We start from the raw sequence: 14168 nt of genomic DNA on the forward strand, positions 1-14168 counted from the left end.
TCGGCATGTATGGGGACATACCAGCCTTCAGAGTCATCTTTGAATATCTCACTTCTGGGTTTGGGGGGACTTTTGGGGGCACAGCAGGCTTTAGGAAACCTTGGATGTTCTGGACGGATCCCTCATTGCTAATTCAGTTTGGCACTGTCTTGGAAGGATTTGGGGAGTCACCTGTAACCCAATCAGGAATATTTCTGAATCAGTCAGGATTGTTCTGAACTGTTCTTGGGGCTCATGTGTAGACGCTTATTGAGCCTCTCAGATCCAGCTTTGTAGAGGAAGCACTTACTCCTACAGCTGCTGGAATTACTGCCTAAAGACAGCCATCGGCAGCCAGAATTCTCTGGGAATTGTCTTGGCTGGACAGAGCTGCCTTGTCTAAGACCACACCCGCTTCTCAGGTGACCCACATCCCAAGACTGAAATGGATGTAGATGGCCCTGTCCCCTTGCTCCAGCTTGACAACTTCAAGTCTTACCTTACCAGGATGGCTCTGAAATTCTTCTGCTGTATCATTTGCCTTACCCAGAATATATTGTATAAATTATTACACTTTTATGCACAGATGACTTTCTTTTTAAGTATTTGTATGTTTCTTAAGGCTAGGAGCTATGTCCAATATTTACATTTGTATGTCCAGTATCCTGCACATAGTAGGTACTCAATAAATACGGGTCAGTCATCCTACTATTACTGCTAATGATGATTGCTAGCAGTTTTTGAAGGCTTACTACATTGAACAAAAGATTTTCTGCACAGTATTTCAGTTAATCCCATGTATACCCATGGGGTGTATGGTATTATTATCATACTTTTAAAGGCAAGGCAACCACAGCTTATAGATATACAGTAATATGACCCTCACAGATGGTAATTAGTGACTTTGGCATAATCATCGTATCTTCTTTATGTACAGTACACTTAGTTTTTTGAGAGCTTTTCAGTATTTACTATTTCATCTTGTTTTTCTTACATCCACGTGAGCAAACCACTTTACACATGAGGAAATAAAGGTTTATACCATCTAAATGCCAGTAAAGGTTTGGTTAGCATCACAGCAGGGTGACTGAGGGAGATGTGGAGTCAGGGCTCCTGGTCTGTCTTGAATCTGGTGGCCTTTCCAGTAACCACGCTTAAAATGAGGGCCTGGCATGAGCTCAGGTCCCAGCATGGCAGCTGGGTGGACTTAAGATACACTGAGGAGTCTCATGGCTCCAGAAATGTTTGCAGGCTACCAAACTCCTCCATTGTTTTGTAGTTTCTAGGACAGCCCCAGGGGATGATGCCACGACACATTGGTGCACCATCCAATGCAGAGTGGTGAAAGGAAACAAGATGCACAGGAGAATTACTAAAGCATTCTGAAAACACAACTAATTGGCTCTGGCCACGAACAGAGTTAAGAAACCTTCCATTAAAATAGCTAGAGATGCGGTTAGTCAAAAGTAACAATAATCTTTGTATTTTGGCTTCACTAATGTTTGACAAAGATCGTAAATCTGTCACTGGACTCTCTCACACATTTTCACAAACCTACAAAACTGTGCCCCTTCCCTCAAAAATATGCTTGCACCATGTCTGGAATTTCACATCAGTACCCCGCTGAAGATTTACAGAAGTTGTGCCTGATTTCTTAGTAATGCTTTTAAAGGCTACATCACTACCCTCCCAGTATGTTTACTGCTTAAAAATAAACAGTGTCGACAGGAAACCGATGTGGGATAAACATGATCCTTATGTTTTACTCCTGCATTTCAGAAGAGTCAATATCTTAACGTGACTTCATGCTGCACACTGGCAGTGGTTTAGTTTGGCGATGCCTTCCTCTTTTTCTTGGGGCAGAAGGGAAATAGAGTGAACAGAGCATGGGTATTAAGTACTAGACTTTTGAACTTTGATCAGTGACCGGCTGGCCTGCCTTGATAAACAAGGTACATTTTTGTCATCAAGAGCATGAATGATACAGTGAGCTTATCTCCACATTAGGGAAATATACACAACATAAGGAACCGGCCAGATTTTAGCAGCTGCTTGATTTTGCTTTGAGTTCTGGTCAACCAAGAGTATCTGGGACTTTCCTCCACTTCTTAATAGGGCAGGAGGTGTCCACATCACAGAAAGACCCATCGAGCCGACAAGGTCTATCAAGGTCACGTCTTACTCCTACCACTAATTAGGCATTATTCATCTTGTTGTACAAACGTCCATTACAATCATGCCTCAGTCACACAGGATATTGATGCTTATGATGGGTCAGGATGTCACATAAAGAAATGTGGTCGTTGAGGACTGTCATTCCCTTGGTATGAAAATGAGGCTGTCCTTAACTTTATTCACGTCTTTCTTCACTTTATGTCATCCTCCATCCCCTCTCTTCCTTCTTCTCTTGTGTGTCAGATTCTTTATGTATGAGGGACAAAACGATTCCAGGGCCATTCTTGTCCTTGAGTAGCTCAGATTCTGCAGGGAAACGTACAGTTCATCCCTCAGGGTCTCAGCAGAAATGTCTTGAGTACTTAAAACACAAAACACAGGGACTTTAGTGATATAGGGAATACTAATTGTAACGAATTGCAGACCTCGGTTATGGAAGAATGAGAAGCCAAAACAGGACTCGATGAAGCCACCAGAGGTTAGCAATAGCAAGCAGCCTTCACCATCGCTTGGCAGGAGGTAGAAGGGGAGAGGGAGGGTTAGCTTGGAGGGGTCAAATCTTAGAAGTTGGAATCTCAAGTGGGTCTGTTTAGTAGAAGCAGGGATCACAATGGGACTTGGCAGTGCCAGAAATACTGTCCAAAACAGAGAAGAAAGACCCTGGCTTCTCCTTCCCATCTGCATTTCAATTTGCTGCCTCTGCCTCCCATTGAACAAACCCAGTAAAAATTTTATTGTGGATATTGATTGCTTACCTGCCGTGATAGCCATGGGCCCATTTTCCCTCTGATCCAGTTCTCAGCCCTCTTTTTCTCTGTTCTGAATCTCAGGGACTGACAGAGCCTGGGAAATACATACAGCCTGCAGGAGCCAGCCTGGTGTTTAGTACAGAGAAAGGGCGGGCTGAGGACTGGACGAGAGGGCAAAGAGGGTCAGGGTCATCATAGCAAGTAATCAATATCCATATTAGAATCCTTACTGAGGTGTTCTTTCTCTACTTCTTCATTCTGCTACTTCCTGGTTGGTCTTCGAAGTTCATTGTCACTCCTGGAAAGCTTTGTCTTGACCCTGCAAGCCTGAGGTCTGCCTCTCTTTTTGTGCTCCCATAGTGTCCTGGGCACTTTTTTTTTAGGGCATGGATTACATTAAATTGTCATTGACAATTGACTTTGTCTTTCTCCATCAGCTCCAAGTCTTCTTGGTGGCAGGGACCATGTCTTATCCATTCTTCTCTCCCCCCCCTCCCCTTTAGTAGGAGGTCAATGTACAAATGAAGAATTGCTTGAATCTTCTGAACTGCGAAGATGTATAAGACATCAACAGATATCTTCACGTGCCAGTCACTTGCTTTGTAAAATAGAAAAATTGACCAGTTGAAAAATGGTCTGATTACTTTTGTCCTTCTTTGGGGATATGCAAATCTTTTGTTTTTAGAGCCAAACCTGAACTCCATAGGTTTGGAGCTGGATATCCTTTATCATTCCTTTTGGATGCTAAATGTGTGTCTTTGGCAGATAGAAACTGTTGACAGATTGCTGGAAAGGCAACCACAGATGACAGAAGTACGAAATAAACGGTCTTGGGAGCTGAAAATTGATCTGAACGCTCCCTTCTCTTATACCGATGGTCATCTGTCAGAATAATATGTCAATTTGTCTTTCTATCTTTCTTTCCTTCATTCCACCACAAACAGAGCATTACTACCACAGACAAGACAAAAGAAAATAATTTTATTTAATCATTGGAATGAGAGAGTGCATAATCTTCGTGTTTGAGAAAAATGGACTTTATCCCGTTGGTCTTTTTCATTTTCAACACTCACTCCCCTTCTCTACTAAGTCTGATCTGATGACTTTTTTTGTTAAATCAGATCACACCCTCTCGGGCCAAAGTATCTTGGCTCCTGTTTTCCTCCTGGGTGAAGGGGAAATGGGTTGACATATTTATCATAAAAATTCTTTCCAGGTCTTTGTAGAATCTCTCTATTCACAAAGTAAGGAGCAGTTTATGTCATGAAGTTTATTTGTTTTTAAGTTGAGTTTAAAAATTTGGGGATATGTAATGCATTCAAAGGTATAGAATTTTTAAGGCAAGAAATGTTTTAGGTTTCATTTCAATATATATGTAATGAAACAAATACATGGATTTCATATTTCATATTTCAGTTATATCTTTTGCTCATTCTTGTCTATCAGTCACCTAGTTTTCTTCTCGAAAATCAATGACTATAACTTTTTTTGTATATCTTTGTATAATTATTCCATGCTTATAAGAGCGAGGTACATATCCATATACCCCCACACCCCTTCCTCCCAACATTTGGTACAAATGTACCTGCTGTTTCGCACTTGCCTCTTGCATTGTTTACTTAACACTACACAACGCATAAATCCAAGCAGACCAGGAAAGTTTATTTTTTACCCTAAATTTTCTAAATAGGCCCACTTTTGATGCTTGGGAGTTAGTGGATAATGCATTTTTTTCACATATAAAAGCTGCAGCATGAAAGAGACAACACTCTGAACTCCCTTAGGCATTGAAAACTTAGTATGAATTAGTTAATAATCTAAATTTCTAATCTGCAAAGGGGAGAGATTGATGAGAGCAAAGAGATGTGGAATTTTGAGGGAGAAAGATGGCTGTGACTGGGAGAGAGTTGCGAGAGAAAATTCTTCCTGCTGCTCTGATTTGTAGAGTGCCCTTCTGAAACGTAAACGACTCAGGAAAGGTCACGTCATGAAAGGCAGAGGGCCAAGGAGAGCAATACTTGAATCAATATTGCAACACCAAAGTGATTGTCAAAAACAAATGTGACGTAGCTCTGGGAGATAAAGACTGTTTTATAAATGATGTTAGGAGTAGCTGGAAAAATGTATTAATAGGAATGACTTCAAGTAATGTATTCAAGGGGTCATAGATGTGCTCAGCGAGTCAGCTATGAGGTTGTTGGTTCATCACAGCATTGTGATTAAGTAGTGAAAAAAATTCAAATGACATCAAGGTTCAAAAATGGGAAATTGGTTGTACAAATGATGATATGCCCATATAATGAATGATATGGTCAGACAATTTTTAATAACACAGAAAAGGTTTGCAATGCAATGTTATGTGGAAAACATGAGCACATGGAGTATTATTCAATTTTGGTGAAATATATTCAATATCAATATATTTATGAAGCTACATATTTAGAAAAAAGCATAGATTTATATAAAATAAATCTAGGTGGTAAGATTACAGATGATTTTGATTTCCTTTTTTTGCTTGCCTACATGTTCTAAATTTTCTACAGTAAACGTGTATTCATTTTTCAACAATGACTTTGAAAAATGTAAGAACAATTAGCTGAGATACATATGAAGCAGTTTATATTGTCAGTTTCAACCCTACTTCTATTTTGCCATATGTCCTGCTTAAAATTATTCATGAAGTAATATGTGGAATATGTATGATTACCAAAATGATGGGCATTTTTGGTACTTGTAGAACAACACTGAAGTAAATGCAGTATTTATTCTTGAATTTCTTTTCTGAAAATTCTATTCGGCACCATTTTTTTTTTCTTTTCCAACTTGGAAAATGCTATTTGCCCCACAGAGGGTAAATAACATCTAAAATTGTGGTCAATATCTGTTATGAAACAGAATCACACAATACTCATGGATTTTTGGAAATCATACATAAGATCAAGCATCTTGATTCCATTCCCACTTTATTTCCTGTTTGGAGATTGAGCTCTGCTGTCAGAGCGTGGATGGTGGTATATGTGTTCTTTCTAGAGATATGAATATTTTCAAAAGAGGTTGCTTTTTTAAATGTATTGTTCCAAGGCATGTTTGTGGTGGGTGTGTCAGGGTCCCTAAGTTTATGTTCAACTCTGTTGATCCACATCAGAAGGAGGGCAGCTATATTTATTTGCTTTTGTGGCCATCAGATGTCTGAGAACTTAGATGATAGAGTGAGTGCTCTGAAACCACAGTGCTTCAATTTCAGTCTTCACATAACACCTGTTAAGGAAGTAGAAAGAAAAGTTATTTCCCCTGCCACAGAAACAAACAAACTAAATACAAACACACAGACCTTTCAATAAAGCAAATATATCATTCAACAAAATAGAAACAAACGCAGATGTCTAAAGCAAATAAACATAGGAATGAGTTTCATGAAAAGTGAATTTACACTCAGTGAAATACATGTTTTAGAAACTTTTCCAGTTAATTATTGTCACAATAATGCTGAAAAAAAACAATCACAAAACTTCAGTGCATACAACAATGGACATTTATTTCTCTCTTGAGTCTATGGGAAAGCTGGATGATTGGCTTGGATGATTTTGTCCGGGTGTGGCCAGGCATCGACAATCGCAGGCAGTCAGTTCTGCTCCGTGTGGTCTCTCATCTTCCAGCACGGGTTGTACTCATTGTGGAAGCAGGGCTCCAAGAGATAATGGAAGTATGCAAGTTCTCTTAAGGCCTAGACTTGGAACCGACACTGTAATTTCTGACATATTCTATTGGCTACCACAAATCACAAGGCAAGTTTGGATTCAGGGGTGGAGAAATAGACTCCACCTCTTGATAGGAGTTAGTGCAAAGGCATACTGAAAAGGGCATGGGTCAAAGAGGGGTAGAGAACTGATGCCATTTTTAGCAGTCAATATGCACAGGTGTTTTACATTTTGAAAAATAAATAGTTCAGTGGTTACCAGAGGGTAAAGGTGGTGGGGGGATAGTAGAAAAGGGAAAAGGGGGTCAATATATGGTGATGGAAGGAGAACTGACTCTGGGTGGTGAACACACAGTGTGATATATAGATGATGTACTGCAGAATTGTACCCTTGAAGCCTTTGTAATTTTACGAACCATTGTCACCTCAATAAACTTTAATTAAAAAAAAGATTAAAAAAAGAAAAAGAAAAGGTTTTCACTTATTGATAACACTGATGAATTCTGGCTCCTCTTCATTAATAGATCAGCCACTTGTATATAGCATTTTCATAGTTTTTCAGTTCATGTTTCACAAAGCTGAAGTCTACATAAATAAGTTGTATTCATGATATATATTTGTAGTTCTTACAAAGGACAAGAATAAGTTAGAAGAGGCAATGCCTTAATTTTCCAACAAGAACTTTTGTGATTTGGTTAGAAATTGAGATGATATTTGAAACTAACATGGTTTTAGATCTCTCTCTTTATCTGACTTTGAGAAAAATTAAGAGAAATGTGTAGAAATAAAAAATAAAACATAAGAAAGGATCTGAGATTCCATATTGTCCAATTTCATCAGTGAAGATACTGGGACCCAGACCATATCCATGACTTTATCTTTCAAAAATATAACATCCAAAAACATAAAATAAAAGCTCCTGAAAACACCAGAAAAAAAAAAAAAGACTTAAAACAAGAGCGTGGTGAGATATTTACATGTAAAATGGAACTACAAGTGAGCAACGACTTAAAATTCTTGAAGATTATATTCAAAAGTTCAAGTAGAGATATGTGAAAAACAGTGTTCTACCTTGCAAATAGAGATTACTTTCTTTTTAGTCCAGGAAATATTTATTTCTTTTTTCAAAAGTCTAGCATTTGGTTATTATTAAAGATCTCGAAGCTGTCTTTTTATTCTACTTCATTATTTTCTGCTTTTTTATCTTTATTATTTCTTGCTCTTTATTTTCTTCATGTTTACTCTGCTTCTCTTTGTCTAGCTTTTTAAATAGAATTTTTAGCTCACTAATTCCCAATCTTTCTTGTCTTCTAAAATTGTGCCTCCTTATCACCTTACACATAAATTTCCTTCTCTTTTTATATATTCCACCTCTTTGTGCCGTATTTTGAATGCTTTTCTTATATCTGTCTTCTAATCCACTAAGTCTTCTTTCAGCTTGTGTAATCTACTGTATACCCATTTCACTTTCTAGTATTTTATTTTCCAAATCTAGAATTTCTATTTGGTTCTTTTTAAAAATAAAGTCTTGAAATGTGGCTTAGCAGGTAGTCTCAATTAGTGTATGTAATTCTTCTTGAATTGTAGTTGAAAACCATGGTCCTGTTTTGGCTTTGTTAGCTTTTTAATAAGAGCTGCTAACATGATGAATAACTAAAGCTAGACTTGGACTTAGCCCAAGTCAGAAGGCTACTGGACTGCACTCTTTCATTTAAAAGCTGTTTGGTGTTTTATGGGCTCTATTGTCATTATCTATACAACTGAGGGAAGTTTCTTGCAGTTATTAGTAAATTTTAAGTGATCATTTTAAGATTTTAAAAATAATAATATCTTAGAAATTGTACATTTTATTTCTTATTGTGTAGCGGTTTCTATTTAGCTAGACAGAATAGATGTACCGCTTAGTCCCACAAGTGTTAAAATCTGATGAGATCAATCTCACAGTTATTATAAACCTCTGTTTCACAGAATTTTACCATTACCTGTTGACAACCTGCCATGCTCCACATAAGAATGGGTCAATAAATAGTTACTATTTTGGGGATACAAGATATAAGAAGAGGATAGAATAAAAGATGAAAGTTATAGCAACTAAAGTGGACAAAATATTCTGTTCTTACTTTATGAATTCTATTCTTTCCTATGTGTCTTTAAACATTTTGGAACATATTTATTTTAAAGACCTTTTCAGAGTTAGCTCTATGATCTCTAGTTCTTCATGGATACATTTTCCATTTGTTCTATCTGTTGGCTATCTCTAATGGTGGTAGGCTTCTTTTGTGCACGGTGGTGTGTTTCCTTTATGTGCTTTCTTATTTTTATGAGTAAGTTTATTTATTTTCTTTTGAGGGGAATATTTTACTCGAGTCCCCTGAGTGCCTTAAATCGTGTGGGCGTCCCTAGGGTGGTTTCACTATATCATCTGCTGGGGTTCTGTTGGGTTTACTGGCTCCAAATTAGCTTTTTTTGAAGTTAGTTTAGCTTCTTTATTTTTTTTTAATACAAGTCTTAACCATTTTAAAATTGAGTGTGGTTCTGAAATGTCACAGAACCTATGACGAGGAGACAAGAGTCTTTTTGAAGTACTATTTTAAATGACTATGAATGAAAATTAAGTTTCAATAGTATAAAAATACACTTTCCATCTCTAGACTCTAAAGCAACCCTTAAAAAAATCTCTTGCATCATTTATTTATTGAAGAAAAATAAATAGCTAAAAAGCTACTGTAACAGCGAGCTTATGACTGAAGTGATTCTGATAGATAAAATCAACATATGTGGTGGATAAGCTCCACCAATGCTAATCATTTTTCTTGTTTGACTATCCAAATTAGTTTTTATACTAGTGTCTTTACTTAGGTTTTATATACTATTTAGGTTTGCATATGTGAGCAGCATGGCTAAAAACTTTAAAACTCTCTTTGGTAACATTTTTTCCATCAGAGTCTGGAGTATGAAGCTCACTTCTGCACCATAACCCTAGGCAACGATTGAGTTTGCTTAGAGTCTATTCAAGGATGGGGTGTCTTTCCTGGCTCCTGGAAACACTAACACATATTTTTAGCCTGCACGTCTTTAAAGGCCACATGGATTCAACTCTTGTGCAACTCCGTGGCTTTGGGTATGAATTTCTTTCTCATTTATGGCACCTAAAATTTTCCTCTCCTGTTTTTAGCCTTAGCCAGATGTTTTAATTCAAGTCTTTGTGCTAATTGGATAGAAATTCTGTTGATGGAATATTTATAAAGAATGTTTTTGACCAAAAATACAACATAATTAACATCATTTCAGGTATTAGTAATGAGAGCTGTGAAGGTAAATAAAGCAGGTAAAGGGCTAGGGAATTGGGGGTTTATTTTACAGGGAGGTCATGACAAGCCTCTCTGAAAATGTAATATTTGAAAAGAGGCCTGATTGGGGCAAAGAACCATGAAGAGTATTTTAAAGTGAGAGACAGAAATTACAAAGACCTTGAGGTTGAAATAAACTTGGTATGCTTGGAGAACAGCAAGATATTCCAGGGACCAGAGCAGCATGAACAAGGTAGAGAGAGGTAGGAGATGATGTCATAAAGATGGGAGAGCATGTAGAAACTTGTAAGCCATGATGGATTGGGAATTTGGATTTTATTCTTGTGTGGTGGGAAGCCACTGGATGGTTTTTAGGAGGGGAAGCACACATGACTCTACTTATATTTATAAAAGGAATTCTTGATACTGTTTGGTAAAGAGACTGTAGAGGTATGAATTGGAAATACAGAGATTCATTGGGAGATTAGTTCCGTCCTCCAGGCAAGTGATGGTGGTGGTCAGGATCAGGATGGGAGAAGTAGAGGTGGTGAGAAGTGGTCAGATTCAAAATGCCCTTAACAGTTGATTGCCCATGGGGTGTAAAGGAAAGTGAATAATCAAAGATGACTCTGATTTTTGCCCTGAGAAACTGGGTGATGGGTAGTGTCATTTGCTGAAATTTGGAAGAGTAAAGGATCTAGAGTTCAGTGTGTGGCGTGATATTTGATATGTCTACTAGACATCTAAGTAGAGCTGTCCAGTGGACAGCTCAATATATGTCTGGCACTCAGGAGACAGGCTAGGGCTATAGATCTATATTTAGAAGCCATCAGCATATAGATAGATTTCTAATCTACGGACTGCATGAAATCACTTAATGAGTGACTATTAAATAAAGCATTCTTAATCTGGGGTCCATGGATCCCCAAAGGGGTCTGGATAGAATTCAGGGGTCTGTGAACCTGGATTGAAAAATATATCTTTATTTTCATTAACCTCTAACTGAAAGTTAGCATTTTCTTTCTTTATGAATGTAGGTTACAAACCATTGTAATATTTGCAGTACCTGTGACTTTATCACCAATAGAAATCAGAAATCTTTTTATATCACATTATAGTTGTTGTAGATATCCAGAAATGTGGCTTCCTTAGAAACTCATCATTACTATTTTGAGGTTAAATGGTTATAGAACCTGCCTCTTAATTTTGTAATTTAATGCATTGAACAGCATGTCACATATCATAAAATAATTTTTAAAATATCTTATAGTATTTTAATATAATTTGTTTTCTTTATGTCTTTTTTAAAATGTTTTAAGAAACATTAATCTCAGAAGGGGTCCAGAATCTTCACCGGTCTATCAATAGGGGTCCATGGCACACAGGAGTTTAAGAATCTCTGGTGCAGATAGAGAAGAGAGAAAGAGGAAGGCTTGATTCCTGGATCTCTCCAGTATTTAGTGCTTAAAAATCCAAGCTAGAACCAGCAAAAGACACTCAAATGATTGTGTTTGCATGGAGACAAATGGATTATATTTTCTGCCATTATGCAGAACAGGTGCTCAAATAGCGACTAACTTTAGTTATAGAAGCAAAAATTTTTAAATGCACATTTTTGAACACCAGAGGTTGTTGCCTGTGAGATATTGGAATGTACCATGTCAGAAAGCTTTGAAGCAGAAGGAAGAAATATTCCAAGGAAAGAGAGATCATTATTGATCAATGCTGCTGAAATGGACCCTCAAATTTGGCTAGATGGGAGTTAAGTTGCTCTTAACTGAATAAGAACAATTTCAGTAGATTTTTGGAGACAAGAACCTGATTTGAATAGAGAAAGAAGAAAATGGGAGATGAGGAAATAAAGAAAGGAATTAAAGGTATCCTTTTAAAGAGTTTTGCTATAAGAGGAAGCAGAGAAATTTGGAGGGCTTCGAAGGGGATGTGGAGTCAAGAGAAGGTTTCAAAACTTTTTTTAAAAGATTGGTAATATTACATGATACTGATGGAAATGATGGAAATGATGCTATAGGAGACAAAGGATCACTAAAGAAGAGGTGGCGGGTGGTATCTGAAGAAGCGATTGGTTTCAGATTATAGCAAGAACAGTTCATCTATGACAGGAAACCAGTCAGTACCATGAGTTAGGTTTATATATTAGTGGTTTTCTGATTGTGTCTATCTTTTCAAGGAAACAAGATGAGGTCATCAAATAAATGTGAAGAGTGTAGAGGGCTTTTGGAGGTTTGCAGAGAGAACGTGTAGTTTTGGAGATTAGGAGAAATGTAGTAGAACTGCTAAGCAGTGCTAAAGGCCCACTGAAGAGCTGAGAAAACAAATTTCAAGTGAGAAAAGGGTGTATAGTTGTGAGGTTTTCCTCAAAGGCAGCCATGGGACAGGCAGAGGTGAGTTTGGGGTTTTAATTTTTCCAGGGGCTACAATGAGAAGTAGAGATTAGGACATTTTCTTAGTTTGGGATGCTATCACAAAGTACCATAGCCTGGATGGGTTATAAACAACAGAAATTTATTTCTCACACTTCTGGAGGTTGGGAGTCCAAGATCATGGTTGGGTCTGGTAAACCTTCTTTTTTGGCTTGCAAACTGCTGACTTCTTATTGTATCCACACGTGGCACTACTGTGTTTCCCCGAAAATAAGATCTAGCCGGACCATCAGCTCTAATGCATCTTTTGGAGCAAAAATTAATATAAGACCCGGTATTATATTATAGACCAGATCTTATACTATAGTAAAATAAGACTCAGTCTTATATTAATTTTTGCTCCAAAAGACGCAGTAGAGCTGATGGTCTGGCTAGGTCTTATTTTCGGGGAAACAGAACTAGCTAACAGAATTAGAGAGCTCTCTGGGATCTCTTTTATAAGGACATCAATTCCATTAATGAGGGCTCCATCCACATGACTTAATCTTTTCCTAAATGCTCCACTTCCTAATACCATACTTTGGGGATTAGGATATCTACATAGGAATTGTGGGGGAACACCGACATTCAGTCCATAACAAAAAGGGAGGGCGTCTAAGCAAATACTGGTCAAGACAAATTCTATGATGTGATGAAAAATATGGATGACTGAGGTAAAGAAAAACACTGCTGAAAGTGATAAGGTCATGACACAGAAATGCAGGACGGTGAATGAATCACCTACATAAATGGTGAAGCCACTGAAAATAATGGAATGATAGTGGTGGAGGGAACGATGGTGTGCCAAGTTCTAAAATCTGCAGAAATGAGCAGGAACAACTGGGAGGGTGATTGGTGACTAAAAATGAGGAAGGATTGTTAATGGAAAACTCTGCTGGCAAAGTCACTGGGTTTTTTGAGGAAGAAAGGGGAAAATTGTTTGGAAGCAATAACCTAAGAGGTATAAGAAATGTAACAAGATCAAACTGTAAAAATGAAAAAAAAAGCAAATTAATAAAGATAAAAGCAGATATTAAACAGAATGAAAACAAAGGTAGAATAGAAAGGATGAATAAAATGAAAAATAGATTATTCTGTATGAAGTTCCAAAATAAATCAACCATTGCCAAGCATAGCTAAGGAAAAAGAGAAAAAAGTACAAAAATAGGAATGAGAAGCCAAATATAGTCATGGATATAGAATAGAATAAAAGAATGATAAGAAAGTATTATGTATAGCTTTCTGGCAGTAACTTAAAAATCTAGTGGAAATTCATGATGTCTTCGCAAAACATCAACTAAAATTAACCAGAAAGGTAGCAGAAAGCCTGAGTATGAGGTTTGACAATTAAGTTTGCAAACTTATCCTAGAAAAAGTGCTACATACCTCATTGCTGAATATCACTATGGTCCCTTCAAAGTACTCCCCTTGGGAAGCTATGCACCATCTCCAGCATCTAGTCCACCCTTCAAAGCAATTTTGGAACTCTTTTTCTGGAATGGCCATCAGAGCTGTCATTGTATTACCCTTGAGGTTCTGAATGTCATCAGAATGTCTTCCTTTCAATATTTCCTTTATCTTCAGGTAAAGAAAGAAGTCATTGGGGGCCAGATCAGGTGATTAGGGAGAGTGTTTCAACACAGTTATTTGTTTACTGGCTAAAAACTCCCTCATAGACAGTGCCATGTGAGCTGGTGCATTGTCATGATACAATAGCCATGAATTATTGGCAAAAAGTTCAGGTCGTCTAACTTTGTCATGCAGCCTTTTCAGCACTTCCAAATAGTAAACTTGGTTAACTGCTTGTCCAGTTGGTACAAATTCATAATGAATAATCCCTCTGATATAAAAAAATGTT

At 37.4% G+C, this 14168-nt stretch overlaps 1 long non-coding RNA gene across 1 annotated transcript; it reads right to left on the reverse strand.

The window, feature by feature from the left end:
- Positions 1-6044: 6044 nt before the first annotated feature.
- LOC141568188 (uncharacterized) lies at positions 6045-13800 on the reverse strand. The gene is made up of 2 exons (XR_012491231.1): positions 13697-13800; positions 6045-6161 (listed from the first exon to the last, which is right to left on the reverse strand). It is a non-coding gene; the product is annotated as an uncharacterized LOC141568188 (long non-coding RNA).
- Between the last annotated feature and the right edge of the window lie 368 nt (positions 13801-14168).

Source organism: Rhinolophus sinicus, linkage group LG13 (assembly GCF_036562045.2).
Source record: "Rhinolophus sinicus isolate RSC01 linkage group LG13, ASM3656204v1, whole genome shotgun sequence".
Lineage (NCBI taxonomy): Eukaryota > Metazoa > Chordata > Mammalia > Chiroptera > Rhinolophidae > Rhinolophus > Rhinolophus sinicus.